This window comes from Mustela erminea, chromosome 4, assembly GCF_009829155.1.
Source record: "Mustela erminea isolate mMusErm1 chromosome 4, mMusErm1.Pri, whole genome shotgun sequence".
NCBI classification, from domain to species: Eukaryota; Metazoa; Chordata; class Mammalia; order Carnivora; family Mustelidae; genus Mustela; species Mustela erminea.
Genome location: NC_045617.1, coordinates 67,456,137 through 67,463,698, shown reverse-complemented (window position 1 = coordinate 67,463,698; position 7,562 = coordinate 67,456,137). Strand labels below are relative to the sequence as shown.

The window sequence follows — 7,562 nt, the reverse complement described above, 5'->3', positions numbered from 1 at the left end:
TTAATAATATATTCCAGTTGTTTTGCCAGCTTATTCACAAATTCTGATTTAAAGCCTTGCTTTTAGATGTTGTTCTTTTATACCAAATAGCACTTCCAATCAGACCATATAAAATGTGCAAAACTCTGCTCTCAAAAGCTTACAAAGGAAGAGAGTTTCTAAAAATTACTCTTGTCTCATGTGTCTGACTCACATTTATCTAAAAATAAAAGGAAAACTAGGAGAAAAAATAAACGAACAGAGGGTGACGTGCAGCTTCATGTCTCTAAGTCAGATAACAAGATAATTTTTCTGCAAGCTCTATATTTCACTTTACTTTCCACAATGACCTTTCCACCCTCTAGCCCTATCACTAGGATATAAATCCATTAATGAGGAATCTTTTCTTCCCCTGTCCTTTTTCATATCAATCTCAGCAGGATGCTAGACTGTTCCTTGAGTTCATTCACTTTATAGGCATTTAAAAAAAAAAAAAAATAGAGTCTGGAGACGGCCTGTCTCCAATTGGTTAAGCAGAGGCTGAAGGAAGAAATCCCTGAGTTTCCAGCTTTCATCTACCATTGATTTTCTGTGCAAACTGTGGGGAAATTTCAAAAAATCCTTTTTAGAAAAATCTGTGAAATGGGCAAATCATTTAAAAAACATCATTCACCAATGCAATTTTTTAGCAGAAAATAAAAAGCTGTTAAAAGATGAATGTTTGCAGTTAGTGGTTTTGAAAACATTCTTGCCTGACTTGAGGCAACATAGGTTTTAACACATCGCTCATTATGAAATGATGTTGTGAAATGATACCAATAATAACACCAGTAAAATATAATGGTCACCACAACTTTCCCCGGAAGTGACCACATTCTAATCTAACCTTTAAAGATAAAGAGACCAGGGGTGCCAGGGTGGTGCAGTCAGCTGAGAGCAACCCACTCTTGATTTCAGCTCGGGTCATGATCTCAGGGTCGTGAGATCAAGCCCCATGTGGCACTCTGTGCTCAGTGCAGAATCTGCTTGAGATCCTCTTTCCTTCTCCCTCGCCCCTCCTGCCTGTGGACTCTCTCTCTCAAATAAATAAATAAATCTTACAAAAAGAAAGGAAAAAAAAATTAGCATTCGCAGACCTTTGCTGCCTCTCAGATAACATTTGCTCTTTTCCAGCAGCATGGCCTTCTCCTGAAGACACAAGTAACTTTCACTCAACACTGTGCATGCCCAGCGATACTGCCTTCTCTGCAAAGTAAACGATGGGGGTTGCTAAAAACTTCAAAGACATTCCTGATCTTGAAATTGTCTGATATTAAAGGAGTCTGTAAGGGAGCAGGCTCACCAAGTCACACAGTTTCTGAAGAGCTTGGTGTGGGCTTGGCTCCAATATTCAACAACAATATTTACTGTTTGCTTGCTATGTGCCCTGCTCTGGTCCATTACTTTTTCTGCCAGTTGGACATCATCTATATAAACCTAATGTAAGGAAAAACTCAAAAGCTTCCCTGGAATGTCTATTTGATAACACTTAGTAAGACATACTCTATACCAAGAAAAGATGAACAATACTTTGAAATCCAAATTCTAACATTCCCATGGGTATCTTGTGCAATTAAACTTAAATGAGCTGTTCCTTTAAAGTAGGTATGTCTATTTTAAAAGAAAAGGGGAGTAGAAGGAGTGCAAGTACGTACGACTCTCTGTGTTTTCCTAGAAATAACTTTTTCAAGATGGCTTATGAATTCCATTCCATTCTTCCATTAAGAAGTCCATCCGTGCATGTAATCTGGAATGAAGTCTTATGCTCCTTCCCAGAAAGGCCTTACCAGCAGGGAGACACAGAAGACACACACAGAGTGGAGAGGGAGAAAAAGTGAGACCAGCAGGGGCAGTCCAGGCTATCAATAAATGTCATCACTCTGTCATCTCACATCTAGGGAAATTTCTCCCAACTAAGAGAGGGAAAGATCTTGAAATAAGAAAACCTTACCATGAAGATCTCAGCCAGGCACACGGAATACACAGCACAGGGAACCCTGTGGTGGGAAGAAGCCTCTAAAGCCAGTCAGAACCACCCGGTGTTAGAGGTACTCTCATTATACTGCTTGCAGGAGTCAGAAAAATAAGACCTCACATCCTTGTCCTAAAAGAGTGATGATGAAGTCTACTTTGACTACACTGCTTAAAGTTTTGTAATAATCATGAAACATTTTTACCAAAATTGTAAAAAATTCCTAAAGTGAAAGAAGAACAGAAGGGAGAGAGAGGGGGAGGAAGGGAAGGAGAGAGGGAAGGAGGAAATTTGCTTTACTTTTGGAGAATGGATACTCCTAGGAGCCTGCAGATTGCAAGACTTGGGAACATAACCCTGTACCTGTAACCATATGGCTCTTTAGATTTTTTTAAAGACTTTATGTATTTATTTATCTGAGAGAGAGAGATCATGAGAAGGAAGGAGGGGTAGAGGGAGAAGCCGACCCCCTGCTGAGCAGGGCGCCCAATGAGGGACCCAGTCCCATGACCTTGAGATCATGACCTGAACCGAAGGCAGGTGCTTAACTGACTGAGGCCCGCAGGCATCCACCATATGACTCTCTCAAGTGCTTCATGATTTCTGAACCCAGATTCTGAATCCTGGAGCCATACAGGGTAGTGTAGGAACCTTGATTCAACTTTCATTTTCCCCTTAGTTTCTCAAGAATTCACTTTGAGTACCACCACATAGAGAACTGAAGAAGACAAAGAACCCCCTCCAATTTCAGAGAAACAGCCAAGAGAATTCTCACTCAACATTTCCCACACTGATGGGAAATAATCTTTCTTTTTTTTTTCTATTTTTTTATTTGACAGACAGAGATCATAAGTAGGCAGAGAGGCAGGCCGAGAGAGAGGGGGAGGCAGGCTCCCTGCCGAGCAGAGAGCCCAATGTGGGGATCTATCCCAGGACCCTGAGATCATGACCTGAGCCAAAGGCAGAGGCTTTAACCCACTGAGCCACCCAGGCGCCCCAGGAAATAATCATTCTTAACCTCTTTCTCTCTCCCTCCCGAGGCTCATGGTTCTTTGTAGACACAACTAGCATAATTGAATGGTTTCTCCCATATTTTCAGGTCAAGGGGGCAAGGCCAGAGTTGTTCAGATGTTTACTGAATGCCCAATAAGCACAAAAACAGTGTAATTGGCACCATACAAGTCCAAAGAAATAAAAGATATAGTTCCCACTGGAGCAAGAAAAATATGTAAAAAAAAAAAAAAAATTGGCATAGAGATTTCATAAGGTTTTTGCTAAAGGCAAATGTACAGACTATGAGAGCTTTCCTGACCAATGTAGTGCATTTTATATGCACTGTTTACTTTAAACGTGGATTCATCAACAGCTGTTAAATGCACATATCCTTGCATGCACATACATACATACACACAGTCACAAGTCTCTTAGAATAAAATGTTTTAAAATAATCAGAAGTTATAAAAATGTACAAAGTTTAAACAATTAAAAGGAGAGCAGACATTAAGAATAGGTGACATTTCACAGCACTCACCAAAGCACATACCCTCCCCAATGTCCATAATCCCACCCCCTTCTCCCAAACCCCCTCCCCCCAGCAACCCTCAGTTTGTTTTGTGAGATTAAGAGTCACTTATGGTTTGTCTCCCTCCCAATCCCATCTTGTTTCATTGATTCTTCTCCTACCCACTTAAGCCCCCATGTTGCATCACCACTTCCTCATATCAGGGAGATCATATGATAGTTGTCTTTCTCTGCTTGACTTATTTCGCTAAGCATGATACGCTCTAGTTCCATCCATGTTGTCGCAAATGGCAAGATTTCATTTCTTTTGATGGCTGCATAGTATTCCATTGTGTATATATACCACAATATTGAGCATTTTTATCACTCCAAGTACTGTGCTAAGTGCTCTGTAGGCTTTGGCTCAATTAATTCTTGTAACAAACTAAAGGGATAGAAATTATTACCATTTTCTATCTGAGGAAACCAAGACTTAGAAAAGATTAAGTAATTTTTCTAAGATGTCACAACTAACCCCATGTTCCTGAAGCATTTTGTGATATGTTAGAGAACTGCGGTCCACATTATACAGACACAGCACTAGCCGGCTCTTGGGAAACTTCGTGTTTCGGGCACCTGAATGTTTCAGTCGGTTAAGCGGTTGCCTTCGGCCCATGTCATGATCTGGGGTCTTGGGACTGAGTCCCACACTGGGCTCCCTGCTGAGCAGGGAGTCTGCTTCTCCCTCTCTTTCTGATCTTCCCCCTGCTTGTGCTCTCTCTCTCTCAAATAAATAAAGAAAATCTTTAAAAAAAAGAAAAAGTAAGGAGTGTTTCAAACTCAAGGGTGCCCTGCAGTCAGCCTCATTATTCTTATCAGAGGACAATGATTACAAGACTCAAGGGCATGTTGGCAAACTAGCTCATAAATAAGATTAACTGAGAAAAAAGTTTTGAAGTCAATGGACCTTTCAATGGATGGATTGGAAACAATCTGTAAAGAAAGGCATTTGGACAATTCACTCATATTGCATCATCCAACTCTTACTGAACACCCAAAGTTTGCAAGTCCCTTGTTTTGATGATAATAGTAGAGACATGAAAGTGACAATGAGCTGCCTTTGGGGAGATAATCATAAAACCCGTGTGTGGTGATGGGATGCTGTGAAGATGAAGAGAGAGGATACAGACAATACGGTAGATACTAAGTCTTATTCTGGAGATACAAGCAAATGTAGAAGTGGGGTAGAACCATGCAGTAAAGCTGCTAACGCTGGGAATGGATTTGCAGCGGTGGTCTGGGCTGATCTGGGCCTAAGAGCCTGGCAAATCTGACCTGACAGATAAAGGGTGGGGAACATGTCTGACAGAGAAGTATGTACAAATGCATGAACATGATAAGGTCAGGTTTTTCATGGGAGAAAAACTAAGTACCTCTAAAACACAACAAAGCGAGAGAGTATTTCACGTTAAGTTTGGCCACTGCCTGAAGGAAAATAGGGAAATGGGGGAAAGACAAAACCAGTTAGGGTGAGAAAGGGGGACAAAGAAAGAATGGTTAAGAAATTATGGCTGATCATCAAGAATCAGAAGAACCAAATGCTTCTTCTTTTCTAGCTCACACACACACACAAAAGCATCATAATTCATTCAGTTGTTCAACCCAGAAACAAAGATGTCCTGGGTGCCCCCTTCCATTCTTTCACTCCCTACACTTCATCGGCCATCAATCCTTTGGTTCTGCTTCCTAAACCTCTCTCCTGTCTGCCCACTACCCTGCACCCTACAGTACTACTGAACCTGGACATGTCTCTATGTCCTCTTGCCCTGCTAGTGCCCAGCCTCCTAACTGTGCCCTCCAGCCCATTTGCCCTCCTTGGCCAGTGCGACCTTTGTGAAAACACAAATCCAGCCATGTCCCTCTCCAGTGGCTTTCCAGTGCCCTTAAGGTTAAGTGAAGACTGGTTCTCTTGCCTCACAAAGTCCAGCCTCTACTTACTGTTCCCCATCCTCGGTGCCCTCTCCCAGCTCCCAGCTCTACACATACTCTGACAAACACACATACTCTGTGACCCCCTCCTGCTCAGTCACGTCCCCTTTCTTGAGGTACATTAGGCACTGTCTTCTCCAGACTTTTACTCATGCCATTGGTTCTGTTGAAACCCTTTCTCCAGGTCTCACTTGGCTGACTTCAACGCACCCTTTAGGTCCTGACTTACCCGTCACTGTTTCTCAGAGCCTTCCCTGATCTTCCCAGATGGATTAAGCATCCTCCTTTAATGATACCTAATAACATTGTTCTTCCTCTTCCCCAGCACTTAGATTACCTGCTTACTTATCCATATTCTCAAATTTAGCAGTTCCTAAGAGTAGGACCACATCCATCTCATTCATTTTATATCCTTTAGTAGCTGGCAAGTGTTAATCCAGTAAATGAATGACTGCATGATTCTTCTTGACTCTGGACCGGCACTGAAGGGGAATGAGAGATCAAAACATAACAGTGGATAAATCAAACGAGGATCGGTGGCCAACTCCAAGAGCAAACCAATAAGACAGCTCAGGTTTAGTCAATGTTGTTCCAGTGGGTTCCGAACAAAATCACACTGGGAGGTGGGATGGGCGTGTGCCAAGGTGTTTTGTCTGCTTGCACCTGAGCATGTAGCTTAATGGAAGCCAAGAAACTGACTGTCCCTTCAGAACTGGGACAAGGACTCTTTATAGCTGGCATCCAGGATGTCTCATAAAGAAAAAAGCTTGCATGTGAAGGTTGGGCCAAGTTGAGGGTAAGAGAGTTAAGAAAACTACCAGAAAATGATCTGGTTTGGAAGATAGGAGAAAGATAGAAATTGGTTTTTAGTTTTCTACTGTAAGAAAATACCTAAAATACGGGACATCCTATTATAAGCAGTGTAATAGATAGCAATTATAAACTATTCCCTAAAATAATAAGTCTCTCACAAAGCCATGCAAGAACCTAGTTGTATCATCTCCTAATTTGAAAGAGTCTCTCTTTCCCCATCCCCTGCTTGGCACCTGAACTTCAGTTCATTCTTCCACTGTAGCAATCTTTCCTGGTGTGTATCAGAGTCTCTGTACTGGTTTGAATAAAACAAAAAGAGCAAAACTAAATGCACCTAGCTCCCTTTCCTCAATAAGGAAAGTAGAAGGACCCAGATATGGCTAAATGAAAATTCAAATAAATATCTGGATATTTGGAAAGGTCAGAGGAGAGGGCAGGGAATGACACTAGATAAACGAGCACTGGGGTACCTGACAGAGGCATCAGTAATGCATGCTGCACTTCTGGGCTTTAGATCTGTATCTCTTCCGTGCTCTTGGTGATTGGTCACTTTGCCGCATCTGTCTAGAGGTAGGGAAAGCTGGACATTATCTGGGCTTTACATTGTGTAAAAAGTCTGATAACGCTTTCTGTTTTTCAAGAATAATTTAAGCTTTTCTGAACTTTTTTGGGTAAAAGCACACTTAATCATCATGCAGCAATGCTGGAAGCTGGCCAAATGTAGGACAATCAAAGGGCTTTCTCTCAAAAAGCCCTGAGCCGGATACCTCTGCTTTGGATAAGTACTAGCGGGAGAAATGCAAGGACCCTGGTTCTGGAAATCTTCAAAAACCTTCTGAGTTAAAGCAGATCCTTCCACCCTTTGGAGTAAAACTCAAGACTGGAGCATAAAAAGGAGTGAATAGTGCACAAATAATAATTTTTATTTAATACATAGGGAATATGAACGTTTACAATCACAAGCATTTTAAGCAAGAATTTCTTCCTTAATTGACTTGTCTGAATGTCTTTCCTCCCTTCCCCCCAAAATAAACTAAACTATTACTAACTTTGGCAGTTTTATACTAAAATGCAGGGTTATATATAATCTGGGAAGACCTAAGATAAGCACATCCTTCCTAATTGCTCTAAGTTATGTTTCTTGTAACTCCTCATGTTAGAGTCTTACACTGTATTTTCAGGGTATTTATCACATTTTATGCCTCTAACACTGGTGTTTGGCCTTTTGAGGCTATTCTAGGGAAAGTGATAGAGAGACAATTTAAGTGAA

General features: G+C 41.4%; 1 long non-coding RNA gene across 1 annotated transcript; it reads right to left on the bottom strand.

The window, feature by feature from the left end:
- Positions 1–5,816: 5,816 nt before the first annotated feature.
- On the bottom strand, positions 5,817–7,032 carry LOC116588437. Its single transcript, XR_004284942.1, has 2 exons — positions 6,763–7,032; positions 5,817–5,961 (listed from the first exon to the last, which is right to left on the bottom strand). It is a non-coding gene; the product is annotated as an uncharacterized LOC116588437 (long non-coding RNA).
- Positions 7,033–7,562: the final 530 nt, after the last annotated feature.